Raw genomic sequence first — 13,113 nt, 5'->3', positions numbered from 1 at the left:
GAGGAGGATACCTTATGCAAGGTTGCAACAAAGAGAAAAAGTAAGCTATGGAAAAAGTTTGACCCAAAGAAATGAAGATGGTATTAGATATTCATCTTTAGGGTCAATCTTTATGGACTTGACCTTTCAAATTAAAATATTAAGCCGTGTAAATCTAATATTATTACTATTGGATGCTTAGTATCTAAAACTATTTCAATATATATGAACCATGCCACATTTGTTGCATCTTAGGTTCATTTGATCTTCCAATGTAGGTTTTTTCCCACTTGGAAAATTGTATGACATGTACCCAAGTTGATGGCAATACTTAGACCATTTCTCCTTGATACTTTATGCTTCTTTCTTTTTTGCATCCTTGCAACAAAAATAAGATCAGCTAGCAATTCATGAGTATTGTTACGAGTAACATAATGACTTGTATACTCCTTCTCATTGTGTTGCTATTTGATAAGCTACACATAGGAATCATTAGGAGGGTATATTATGATTAGCCATGGGGATCTTGGTATCCGTAAAGGATTGATATCAGCCCTTAGAATGATCGGCCATGGACTAGGCAAGGATAGAAATGCTAAGTGAGGGGTTCTCTAGTAAGAAGAATCTCTATTAGGTCACTAGGATTGAACATGTGGTTGTGTAGTAGGGTATAAAGCCTTCTAAGGGCTTGACTAGATTGCATAGTGGCCAAAGTTATCGCAATTGGAGCATCTCAACTTGGTCTAGGACATTCAACTAGTAGATGGTCTCTATCATAGTGTATGCACTATACATACAATCTAGAAGCTTTTGACTACTTTAGGACTTTCATGAGCTACATTGAGCCCTCCATTGCATTTGTTTGATTGGAATTCCGAAGTTCATATTCCCTTTTAGTCTCTGATTGCCACTTTAAATAAGTCATTAATTCTCATTGCCTCATTAGGGTCTCAATAATATTGGATTGATCTATAGTTGAGATGTTAATCACAAACCTGCAAAATTCTCTTATCTCAAATGCCTTTTGGTGAAGAGCCCTTTGCTAGTACTTTTCCACTCAGCCTTTCTATGAAGGTGATTCTCTTGTAAAGACTTTACACCTTAGCCACATGGTTTTTTATACTCTCTCCTTCCTAATGTGATAGCCATACAATGAGATTATCCCCATATCTAGTTTATCAAAGTTCATTACAAAGAGAATTTTTAGTGTACAGAAATGTGATTTCTCTAGAGTATCCAAGCCGATAAAGCAAGTTTTCCTTTCTCATCTAAGAACAATCCAAAGGCTTGCACTTTTGTTGGATTCAAATGTAAGGTTGTTGGCCTCTTGTACTACCTGCTCAAATTGCTCCAAAAAGCTATATAGATCTCCACTCTATATTTCTCCAACTTTTGAGCTCTAGGTATTTTTCCCAATCCTATCAATAAGTTATTGGCTATGTGCATTCCTACCTAGAGCATGTTGGTCCTTGGAGTTATCAAGAAATCATCACTTCTTCAAAGCTACATAATCCACTATCCCAATATTTTGTGTCTTCGATACAAACTACAATATGCTAACTTTGACATGAATACCATGGGACTAGCACTCATCTTGGAGGGGGATGATGGTAATAGTAAATATGAAAGACTATAACCAAAGGCAAAGTCAAGGGAAGTCAAATATAATCAAAGCGCAAGTGTTGGTGTTATTTTTGAAATGGTATTATTTTTTATACTTTGGTGAATCACTTGTGGGAACTTGTATTATTTTCTTACTTCATGAACATGTTATTATCATGGATGTATTATTTTTTGCAAGCTACTATGCACATTGTAATCACCCGCGGTTATATTTGGCACACTTACAATTGTTGTGTAGGTTGGAGAACTAATGGGTCGTGGGATTGGAAATTCTAGTTTGCTACATAAGTGCATCAACTACGAAGTTAGTTGATTGAGCTTCTCCTACAATGGCTGAGTTCCAATATGTGTTTTGGGTATATCTTTGTTTGGTAAGTTTAGCTCTTGTTGATCATTGGGTTAGGTTTGTTCTAGTGTGTTTTGTTTAAAAGTTGGAGAAAAGATAGCTAGGGAGTGGTTAGAAAAGCAAGACAAATTAGCCTTTGGGGCATTCTGCAAAATTCCCAATAACAAGAGCCAAAGAGATTATCTTACTGAGAAACTTTGAGAGGTATGGAAGCTTCAACCAAAATGGAGATATGCTATTCTTGAAACAAATGAGCTAGATTTAAGCACCTTCTATTACTCCAATTAGTAGGAAAATGTGCTTCATTAGCCATATTCAAGTATGAATGGGGGGGCTATAATGCTCAATAATATGGCACATACAACTTTCCAAAAATTCCCAATGTCATTGGACCACAACCCAACATGATTTATCTTTTTTAGTTAAGATACCAATGACTATGTTTCAATAGCTTCATCAAATGGTTTATAAACTACCCCGCTCAAATCCTTCATTTATTATCACTTGCAATTGCCTCTACCTATTACTCAAACTTCTATAGCAACCGTCGACTCTCTACAACAATGGCCTACCTCCTTTATTCTTTGACATCAATGCAAAAATTGATCATGTTGCCATGGCTTGACTACATTTCTGTGCTCTACTTTATCCATCTGATAATATGACTTTGTTGGAGGACATGACTGGCAGTAGATTTGCTTAGTGTACGTATCCATTCTATCCAATGTCATGCATTCAACTCTTAGAATCACTCAAGTTATATTTTCTCAATAAAGGGTGCCTATCATGCACCTTCTAGTCTCTCCTCTAGGAATGAACCATTTGTTTCACAAAAAAAGAGGAGGGAAAAAAGAGAGAAAAAGCTCCAAGTGGTGCATACATACTCACTACTCCTAGGGATCCTCAAGTTAGGTGTGTCTAGTGGCCCTTCCATAGTCTTAAGGCACATCAAGTGTATGATATCTCAAGTTTACTTGGAGCACTTGTCTCCTTAGGTCTCACACCACACAATAACTTTTCACCAACGAGGTCCTCAAGTGTGAGACAACCCTTCAAGCTCGCTTGGAGTCTGACCCCATCTCCCAGTTGCACTTGCATGCACACAAATCATCACATAAGTAAGCTAGACACACCTCTTAAGGAGAGCACAACTTGGCTTGCATGTTTTTGTGAAGGACCATCTGAAGATCCATCAACATCGATGGGCCTCACATAGTCATTTCATTTTTGTATTTTTTTCTTCTTTAATGATGCTACTAGTGATTCCCAATTGATTACATCACCTATCAAGTCACATCTTCTTCAATTATCATCTACTAGTACATTGATCATCTTTAGGTTCAATAGGTTCCATTTCATCATCAACAACATGTTTGCATCGATAGAATTAATTAGTCTTCCATTAGGAGGATCACTCCTTCATTGACCTTCCTAGCCTTTCGTGTCTACATTTATGTGAGGGCCATGGGATTAGCACTCATCTCTGAGGGGATAACACTAATAGTAAATGTAAAAGAAAAAGTCAAATATGATCAAGTTATAGTCAAACTTATAGTGCCAAAGTTATTTTTTGGTGCATTATTGTGTACTTTTTGGGCAATCATATTAATTATGGTACTTTATGGGCACATGATTCTATTATGGTTATATTATTTTGTGAGAGCCGCCATGCACATTATATTATCTCCCGCAATTGTGTTTGACGCACCCATAATTGTTGTTTGGGTTGCATACATGAAAATGCGATTGCAATAGTATAATCTAGATCCAATTAGGTTAAGATAATAGTATTCATCAAGAAAGGACTGGCCAAGAGTCCACAAAGTGGATAAGGGTTACAAATCGAATTCATCAAGGGGGCTTGATTCTAATAGTAATCCTATTTTTAGTCTATATAAAGGTCAAAGATCTTCATTGTAATTATCCATTCAATGCATCCATAATGCAAAAGCTCTGTCTATGTAACTTTTGAGTAGCCATTCACTTCTTCTATTTTACCATCCTGTCTCCATTATTAAGAGCGAGGGAGAGAGAAAGTGAGAGTTGTGTTGAGTGAGGAACTTGGAATAGTGATGCTTTTCATTACCTTATTGCTTTTCTTCTTCTTCTTTCCATTTATGCTAACAAGTTTGAGTTTAAGGTCATGCATAAGGTTGTGACATTATGAGAGAGTGAGAAATCCAGCAATATAAAGTTGTTCTCCTTCTTCTTCTCCCTTTTCTTCTCTCAACATGGGCATATTTGGTGGTAGATGTGAAGGAGCAATAGTGCTAGATTGTGTTGCTTGGATTGTGGAATCATCTTGGAGTCAAGATTTTGGACTATAACATGGGAATTTGGTGAGTTCACTACACTTCAAGGCTAGTCTTGTATTCTTACTTTCTAGGGTTAGAAAAAAGGTTACATAATTGGTTAGATAAAGTCTCAAGAAGATAAGGTGAGAGATTGTTTCCAGAGTAAGTTGCAACTTTTGAAGCAATAAAAGTCCATTCAATGTCCCGATTATTGTGTCTTTAGCTCGACAACAATGGTGAGGACATGACTTGATGCTTGAAATTGAGAGAGAGAAACTACCACTTACCTACTACGATGTCTTCATCACAATGAAACAATTTAATGGATTGCAAAGGTGATACAATAGAATTCTAAAGGTATTGTTTGCCAACGTGTAGATAGAGATTCCTACAGAGCTCTTTATCTCTTCAAAATCCATTTTTTGAAACACCTCATGTATAGCCAACAAAGACTTTGTAGTTTTATTTCCAAGTATGCCAAGGTTTATACATTGGTCATTGCCTTAGTCACTACCTTAGTTGTAAGCCACAAATTGTGTTTCCTAGTTCTTTTGCTACAACCTAGCTTTGATACTAGTATTATGCATGCATGCATGATCAGTCAATGTGGAACTCTTACATGCATGCTCCCGAATTATTTTCTTGCAACCTAGCTCTAATACAAGTGTCATGCACACATGCATATCTTGCTTTCACACATGGCTACCATAGCCTCTAAACATTGAAACTTACAAAAGCCTTATGAACCTCCCAACCAATCAAGAGAATAGCTTGTTTTAGCATCATATTGGTATCTTTAGGTAAACCTATAGACTTTATATTTAGATTGACTTTGGCAATTCTGTAAATATTGATCACCAATCCTTTGACCCTTTATTACATATATCCTTATGCTCATCCTTTGGCATTCTATATCTTAATGTAGGCTATCCCCTGATCCCTTAAACCCATCAATACTAAAATAAAATTCATCATTGCCACATTCTCTTATGGACTCTTCCTTTCTTTCTCTAGCACACGTTCATGATAAGATGTAAGAATTTCCTAAAGAACATGTGGATGTGTTTCCTTCTGATTTGCCATTGGGTTTACCTCTTGAATGTGTCATGACATGTTACTCCAAGAGGGTAGACCTATGGCTTTTGAAACCAAATAGGCAACTATGGCCTAGCAAATTTATTTTTCTTCTTATGAACTAAGCTCTATAAAATTGTCTACACTTTGATGAAGTAGTCCCATTATTTGTATGGTGCTATGGTTGAGGTACTATTTGATGAAGAGAGTATCAACTGGTTTACTGCACAAAAGGATTTGAAGGGAAGAAAGGCTAGACGGGCTACAATCCTTCAAGAGTTTGATTGCATGCCACTCTATTGCAAGGGTTGATATAATGTTGTAACTCATGTTCTATGTAGGACCTTTATCCCAACAACCTCGTACTTAGAGGCTATGTATTTACGGGAGTACAAGGAAAAAGTAAAGATACTATCCAATGCCTATTAGCACTCTACAATGTGCAAAGCACTCAGAAGGTAAAATCTTCGTGAGAAGATCTACAAGATTATCATTTGTATTTATCTTGACAAGCTCAATGTACTTATCCTCGAGAACCTCCCTAATGAAGTGATACTTCACCTCAATGCGCTTTATCTTTGCATGAAAGACAAGTTTTTGTGCCAACTCAATGGCATTTTGACAATCACAATGCAATGTAAGGTACCTTTTCTATAATGCCTAAGTCTCCCAATAGAGAAGTAAGCCATATAGCTTCGTTCTGAGCCTCAATGAGACTGCAACATACTAAATCTCAATGATAGATAAAGTCATGCATGAAGAGACCTAACACACTACACCAATTGTGAAAATAAGATAAACCCTGGTAGTAGACCTCCTAAAGCCTACACCATGAAAAATCAACATCATCTACATATCTAAGAATAGATGCATTGTTCCTTCCAAAGCATATGTACATACCTTATGTGCCATTCAAGTATCTCAGTATACTCTTCACCACCTTCCAATGCTTCTTGCTAAAGTTTTGCCATATACCTACTAACCATTCCCACTGCTGCATAGCCAAAGTTTGGACATGTAGCAATCATGGCATACATAAAGCTAATAAATTACAAATGCATAAGGAACCTTGGCCATTTCAACCTTCTACTCATTTGACTTGGGGTTATTCTCTCAAGTAAGTTTCAAATATAGAGGCAATGGAACACTAATAGCCTTCCCTCTCTCCATATTGAAATGCTCCAATATCTTCCCAATGTATTTTTGAGACAATTTGAGTACCCTTTTTTCTTTATCTTGCAAAATGTGTATGCCAAGAACATGACCAACGTTTCCCAAGTATTGCATGTTAAAGGTTTCATGCAACCTTTTCTTTATTGCATCCACTTGCATGACCAATTTCCCAGCAATCAGTATGTTACTTAACTACCATCCAAAGCCTTTCTAATATATAAGCAATAGTAGTCAATCTCACTTCTAGTGTACCCTTGAAACCACATAAAGGCATTGAGCTTATGATGCCATTCCCTAGGAGCATGTTTCAAACTATATAAGCTCTTATGCAACTTGCACATCAATTGTTCCTTTGTCGCCTTTATAGTACAAACTACACAAATTTTAAAACCATGCATGGTTAAACTCACATATGTATCAGTATCACTACATGAGCAAAGTTCAAAGTTGCCACAATATCATGCAATACTTCGCTTCATTCTTGCATGCAAACTCTCTCTATAAAACTCCATTTGCCCCTTCAACATGGAATCATTCTTAACTATATATTGTAGCTTGAATCAAGAGTTTATCAATGTTTGCAAACTCACAATTAGTTGTGGTTAGATTAATCTGATGTATTGTAAGGGGAGCAATATGCACACCCATGCATTTATTATCCCAAATGTTGAGCTTTAAGGGAGTTGAACATGTAGTATAACCATCTTATGTGTCCCTCTGAAGGACACTGCATGAGAGATTGAAAGCATATATATTAAAGAGTACATATGGAGAGAGAGAGAGAGAGAGATCCTCTTTGTATTTGTGTTGGTAAGCTTTGTAACCATGCTAAATGTTCGTGTTTGGGGTTCAACTTCCCTTGAGATTATATAGCCTTGAGTCAGATCAGAACATCTATACGATCTTGTAGTTGATCGATCTCATGAACCTAATACTAAGCCTATGCGGTAGTCCTATAATGTTCCCAAACCATTCTCTCTCGCTCATTATCTCCTCTTTCTCTCTCCCCTTGGGTTCCTTGGATTCATTGGGTTTCTTGAATTGAATTTCATTAGTTGGTGCTGTGTGTGTGTGTGTGTGCGTGCGTGCGTGCGTGCGTGCGTGCGTGCGTGCGTGCGTGCGTGTGTGTGTGTGTGTGTGTGTGTGTGTGTGTGTGTGTGTGTGTGTGTGTGTGTAAAGTGCAAGAAATATTGTCCCAATGAAGCGCAATTTTGGTTGATTACATTGTTATATTCTCCATTTCACTCAAGCACTTTTATACATGATGTTTGAATTCAAATCATTTTCTTGCTCTTCTTTAGCAAATATGTAAAAGAGATCACATGCTCTCTCTCTCTCTCTCTCTCTCTCTCTCTCTCTCTCTCTCTCTCTCTCTCTCTCTCTCTCTCTCTCTCTCTCTCTCTCTCTCTCTCTCTCTCTCTCTCTCTCTCTCTCTCTCTCTCTCTCTCTCTCTCTCATATTATTATAAGAAAGTCTTCAAAGGAAGTGTTCATTTTTTAATGACCTTTACTAATTGAAAAGAGCCAAGGAAGTGTCTTTTTTAATGGCCTTTGCTAGTTGAAAAGAAGCAAAGGCTTTGCTCTCAAAGAAACGTGTTGAGGCCTTTCTCTTCCTATTGTATGTATACAATGACTTGAGTGGTCTAAGTTACACACGAAGAGGAAATAAAGTCCACAATTGATAGAGTTCCATGTAAAACCTCTAGAGTTTGACCCCATGGCACCATGAGTTGGAGGTCTCTCTCTCTTACAATATTTAATGACTATGCATCACTTTTCAAAAGCTCTCTCTCTCTCTCTCTCTCTCTCTCTCTCTCTCTCTCTCTGTGCAAGCATAGGGAAGGACTTCTTTACACACACACACATTTCTCACCCTCGCCCAAAGAGAATGTGGAGTGCATATAAGATAAGACACCATGATGCTACTTGCCCATGTCACTTAGGAGTAAAAGATTCAAGAAGCAACAATTTGATCACTCCCAATGGGTGTTTACAAATATTTTGAGTATGTACTATCTATATACTTCAAAATGCATATTTTTAATCCAACACTTTAAATGCAAGATGTAAATCTAACACTTTAAATGATGCAAAAGATGGTTTGAATAAACACTAAATGTTGACCTTATTCTTTCTTAATTTTCTCTTCTATTTCTAAACATCAACCGTTGCATTTTTCATCAATATGTCAATCATATTTTTCCTTAAACTCCTCTTCTATTTCAAAACATCAACCACTTGCATTTTTAATCAATAAAGTGTTGATTCACATCAATTTTTAATGTTGTTGAAGATGTCAATTGTATCGATAAATGTTGATTCACATCAATCTTTCATGTGGTTGATTTACATCGATTAGTTAGTAAGTATCGATTGTACTTACGCGAGATAGACAAAGAGATATTGACATCCATATATAAGGGTGCATGAATAGTGCAATAACACACAGAGAGTCTTCACACATTCCATATCTCAAAAGTGAATACATTATTGCATTTAGACGAGCATGTTGTCTATTGTAGCGTCTATAAGTGTATATGACTAATGACATGCTTTTGTGAATAATCTCAATAAACAACCTATTCACATTCGTAGGATTTTACGCATTATATGGAAAGAGCCTTGCTCATTATGTGTGAAGCATGCTATTTGTAATTCTTTTGTGAGCAAAGGAAAGCAACAACCATGTAATATAACACCACTTCCCTTTGCTCACAAACACACAAAGCGAACAAGGCGAAGCCTCTTGAGCTTTGCAAGTCCACGAACTTGTGCAAGGTCGATGGGCTAATATATAGAATAGAAGAAATAGCCATGGTGATTGGCAGGTTTAGCCGACAACATTAGCTTGCATATAGAGCTAGTCTACTAAACATATAATTCATGGATTTGCCACATCGACACCCGAGCCTACATGGCCACCACACAAACATCCCATGGCCATCATACAAATATCCTAGTGCTAACTTATTAAAAAGTCATTTTTTCATTCAAAAAAATACAACTTGGGATCGTTTTAGTCATTTTTCATATATATTTTGCCATAAAAAAGCACAACTTGGGCCATTTATAGTTCATGGGCTTGACTACAATACAAATAAGTATGCTAAGAAGTCAATGCAGCCTGAGGCTTTTTCTGGATAGAGGTGACTTCATGAGTCAACACATGAGCACTTCATCCCATCTATAAAATCGAGCAACCATGCATACTCATGCTTTTATTGTCCATCTTCTCTCATCAGGTAAGTAATGAAGTATTGATGATGATGATTCAATTTTCATTTCAATAGTGTCGATCGATTGATGTCATTTGCGATTGACCACATCTTTGTTGTCAGGTGTTCTCAACCAGTGACGACTTGTCACTTTCTTCTCTTCAAGAGCAGCGTAACAGTGTCTTTATCAATAGTTAGTAGATACATTCCCAACTTATCTATCATGTTCTCTGCAAAACCATTGATTAAGAATTAAAGATAAAGATATGCTAGCAGATTGATTAAGTGTTTTATATGGTCCTGTGACAAAGAGAGAGGCGGGAAGGAGAGAGAGAGGGGGCGGAGACAGCATGTCTTGAGTGATTACAATTACGAGTATCAAAATATCAAATACCTAGAGGCTAGCTCCTTGCAATCATATAATTATGAAACAGACACTTTCCAGTGTGCTTCTCAATCTTCCAGTCCACGACCTTTCATAAGCTATGATAGGTACACATCAAAACTTCTCCAGACCCTTGGCAACTAACACTGGAGAATGTCAATTAGGAGTTAGCATTTCCAATATCTGTTAATCATCAGAATCTGTGAATCACTTAATGAATCTCGTCTAGCGTTTTGAATACTTTGACCAGACCTATAGACAAGGTCTTCTGAAGCGTCAGGATCTTTATCTGCCAGGAAAGTTCATAGGATTTTAAGCCTTGGAAATTGTCAGCATGATGCAAATAGCAACACACAAAAATATAATGCGAGCATGCTGAGGTCAAGATGTGTAGAAAATGCGACCACGACATAATGAACAGGAGACGCACTTGCGTTTCACCTGCCAAACATAGTAACATCAAGTTTGGAGCCAATAATCATCACATCATTAGGTCTACCTGACCAAAAAATATATGAAGAGGAGACACGGGTGGCGCATAAGCGTCAATGAGAGAGAGAGAGAGAGAGAGAGGAGGGATGAAGAAGCACCTTCTGCGATGCATGCAAGAAATCATGGGAATAGGAGAAGCTGAAGTTGAAGTTTGTGCAAGTGTGGTCAACGAGAGAGAGAGGTTGGGCTATGGGTGAAGATAGGGGGTAAAGGGATGAAGACACACCACACCTTCTACGATGCACGCAGGAAATGGCGGGAATAGGGTTGCTGGCACTTGTCAGGGTTGCTGAAGTCTCTGCAAGTGCCAGCAACCCTGACAACTTACTTTAATTGAAGAGATCGATGCGCTCCTATGCTTTGATTCAATCTAGAGTCTTGCAACCTCTCTACGGTCTGCTTCCTGTGTACTCGTGCGATCTGCTAAGATGCATGGAGGGATTACGGCCGCTAGTGCAAGGACCATTTCAAGAAGAGGAGAGGGCCCATTTGGGAAGAGAGGAACTAGAGAGGGAGGGGGAGGAAACCTCTCGGAAGAGGGAGTGAGGGAGAAAGAGAAGGAGAAGGTATAATAGAGAGAGAGAGAGAGAGAGAGAGAGAGAGCCTCACACATGTGAGGCTCTCTCTCTCTCTCTCTCTCTCTCTGTCTCTCGATGTAATTCACTTAAATTGAAGTATAAAATTTAAAAAATTTTCTTTACATTTCAAATGGTGCGGTCCTTAAGGGTTGACATGCATAGCTATCTTCCTTTACTTGAGATGAGAAGAAGGCTTCTTTGATATAAGATGCCCAAGGTTGAGGCAAGTATTTTTTCTCACAAACATGCATTAAACACTATATAAGCATTTAAATTCAATATTTGGGGTGGAATAACATTTGTCATGCTTATGGAACATCAATTAGCCATTGGTCATGGTATGTGGAATGATAGTTTAGAGACATCATTTAGCCCTTTTTGATGGCATGTGGAATAACAATTGTCATGGTTTTGGAACCTCAATTAGCCATTGGTCATGGCATGTGGAATAACATCTATCATGATAATGGATCATGCATCGGATGCCATTCAAAAGTTGACATCCCATGGTGATGTCTCCAAAGATGTAGAATTTGGAATATTATCCATGTGTAGCTCATGGAGGCTTTAAAAAATGCCATGAGTTAGTTGTTTCCCTAGCACAAAAGTTCTTTTTTTTCCTTTCTTTTCTCATTGCTTTCGATTGGCAAGGACATTAGGGCATGGACATGTATGCCCAAATGTTTGAACTCTTAACTTTTGAAGAATGAAATTCCACCTTTGTTAAAATAAATTGTTAAGTGAAGTAAGAAGTAGACTTCTAGGTTTTCCTTGAGTTTTGAGAGGTTTAATTTCTCTTTAGCCTGCTAGGCCCTACTGCTACCCTTCCCCAAAAACCCTACGAGAGAGTGTGTGATTTCTCTTTAGCCATCTAGGCCTTAAAGCTACTCCTCCCTACAAACCCTAAGAGAGAGATAGGGAGAGACTTGGGAGGGAGGGAGGGGAGAGAGAAAAGCACATGAAGCTAGACATACTTGGCTTTGCAATTATGCATTTCCAATGACAACTTAATAGACAATGATATATTGAGAAATAGTTTTTTACATGCTTACATGCTTCAAATAGTTCATCATAGGGAGGTGTAACTTTTATATCAAATATATCAAGTGAGCATGCATATCATCTAAATATGCAAGAATGAATGCTTTAGTGCCAATCCTAAAATTCAATACATCTGGCATATACACCAATTTTGAAATCCAGTATGTTGTGTGTTGCAATTCATGATGTGCATTTCCCTGTAGAAAATCTTTGTTAATGATTCACTCTATATGCCTTTGCAAATTCTATTTTTAGGTGGTAACTTTTTGGGCTTGGAGTTCTCTCTCTCTCTCTCTCTCTCTCTCTCTCTCTCTCTCTCTCTCTCTCTCTCTCTCTCTCTCTCTCTCTCTCTCTCTCTCTCTCTCTCTCTCTCTCTCTCTCTCTCTCTCTCTCTCTCTCTCTCTCTCTCTCTCTCTCTCTCTCTCTCTCTCATACATATATAAAATTAATTAATTTTGCATTAAAACATGTGCATGCGTGCATGTCCCATAAATGCATATGCCTACATATATTTTCTCTTTCTCATTTCAACTTTTTGTATATTTTGTTCTCATCGCCTACTAGTATTGTTCTAAGATGATGGCACCAAAGTCGTGTCCTTTGTCAAGGAAATGAATTCTATAGCTATGTAGACTATAGCTAAAATCAACAAGACTAAGTGGAAGACACAATACTAGGCTTCATACTCAACTACGAACCTTCATATTTTCTTAGTATATGCTTTCTTGAGTGAATCATAATCACACAATTAGTAGAAGACAACTTGCATGCTTGATGAACATCCATATTCTTTCAATATTGGTGGTTTCACTCCAATTCTTTCAAATACATGATTTGTATTCAAATATTTAAATGAATTTATGTATTGTAAAAAACAATTACATATTTTTTAAAGAAATCAAAATGTATTCTTT

At 37.4% G+C, this 13,113-nt stretch overlaps 1 long non-coding RNA gene across 1 annotated transcript; it reads right to left on the bottom strand.

Moving 5' to 3' along the window:
• Positions 1–9,503: 9,503 nt before the first annotated feature.
• On the bottom strand, positions 9,504–11,140 carry LOC148027257 (uncharacterized). Its single transcript, XR_015692799.1, has 3 exons — positions 10,909–11,140; positions 10,098–10,529; positions 9,504–9,933 (listed from the first exon to the last, which is right to left on the bottom strand). It is a non-coding gene; the product is annotated as an uncharacterized LOC148027257 (long non-coding RNA).
• Positions 11,141–13,113: the final 1,973 nt, after the last annotated feature.

This window comes from Lygodium microphyllum, chromosome 13 (genome assembly GCF_053477565.2).
Source record: "Lygodium microphyllum isolate KBCC chromosome 13, Lygodium_microphyllum_v1.1.10, whole genome shotgun sequence".
In the NCBI taxonomy this organism is placed as follows: Eukaryota; Viridiplantae; Streptophyta; class Polypodiopsida; order Schizaeales; family Lygodiaceae; genus Lygodium; species Lygodium microphyllum.
Note: the sequence above shows the minus strand (reverse complement) of the source record. Positions and strands in the feature narration are given on the sequence as shown.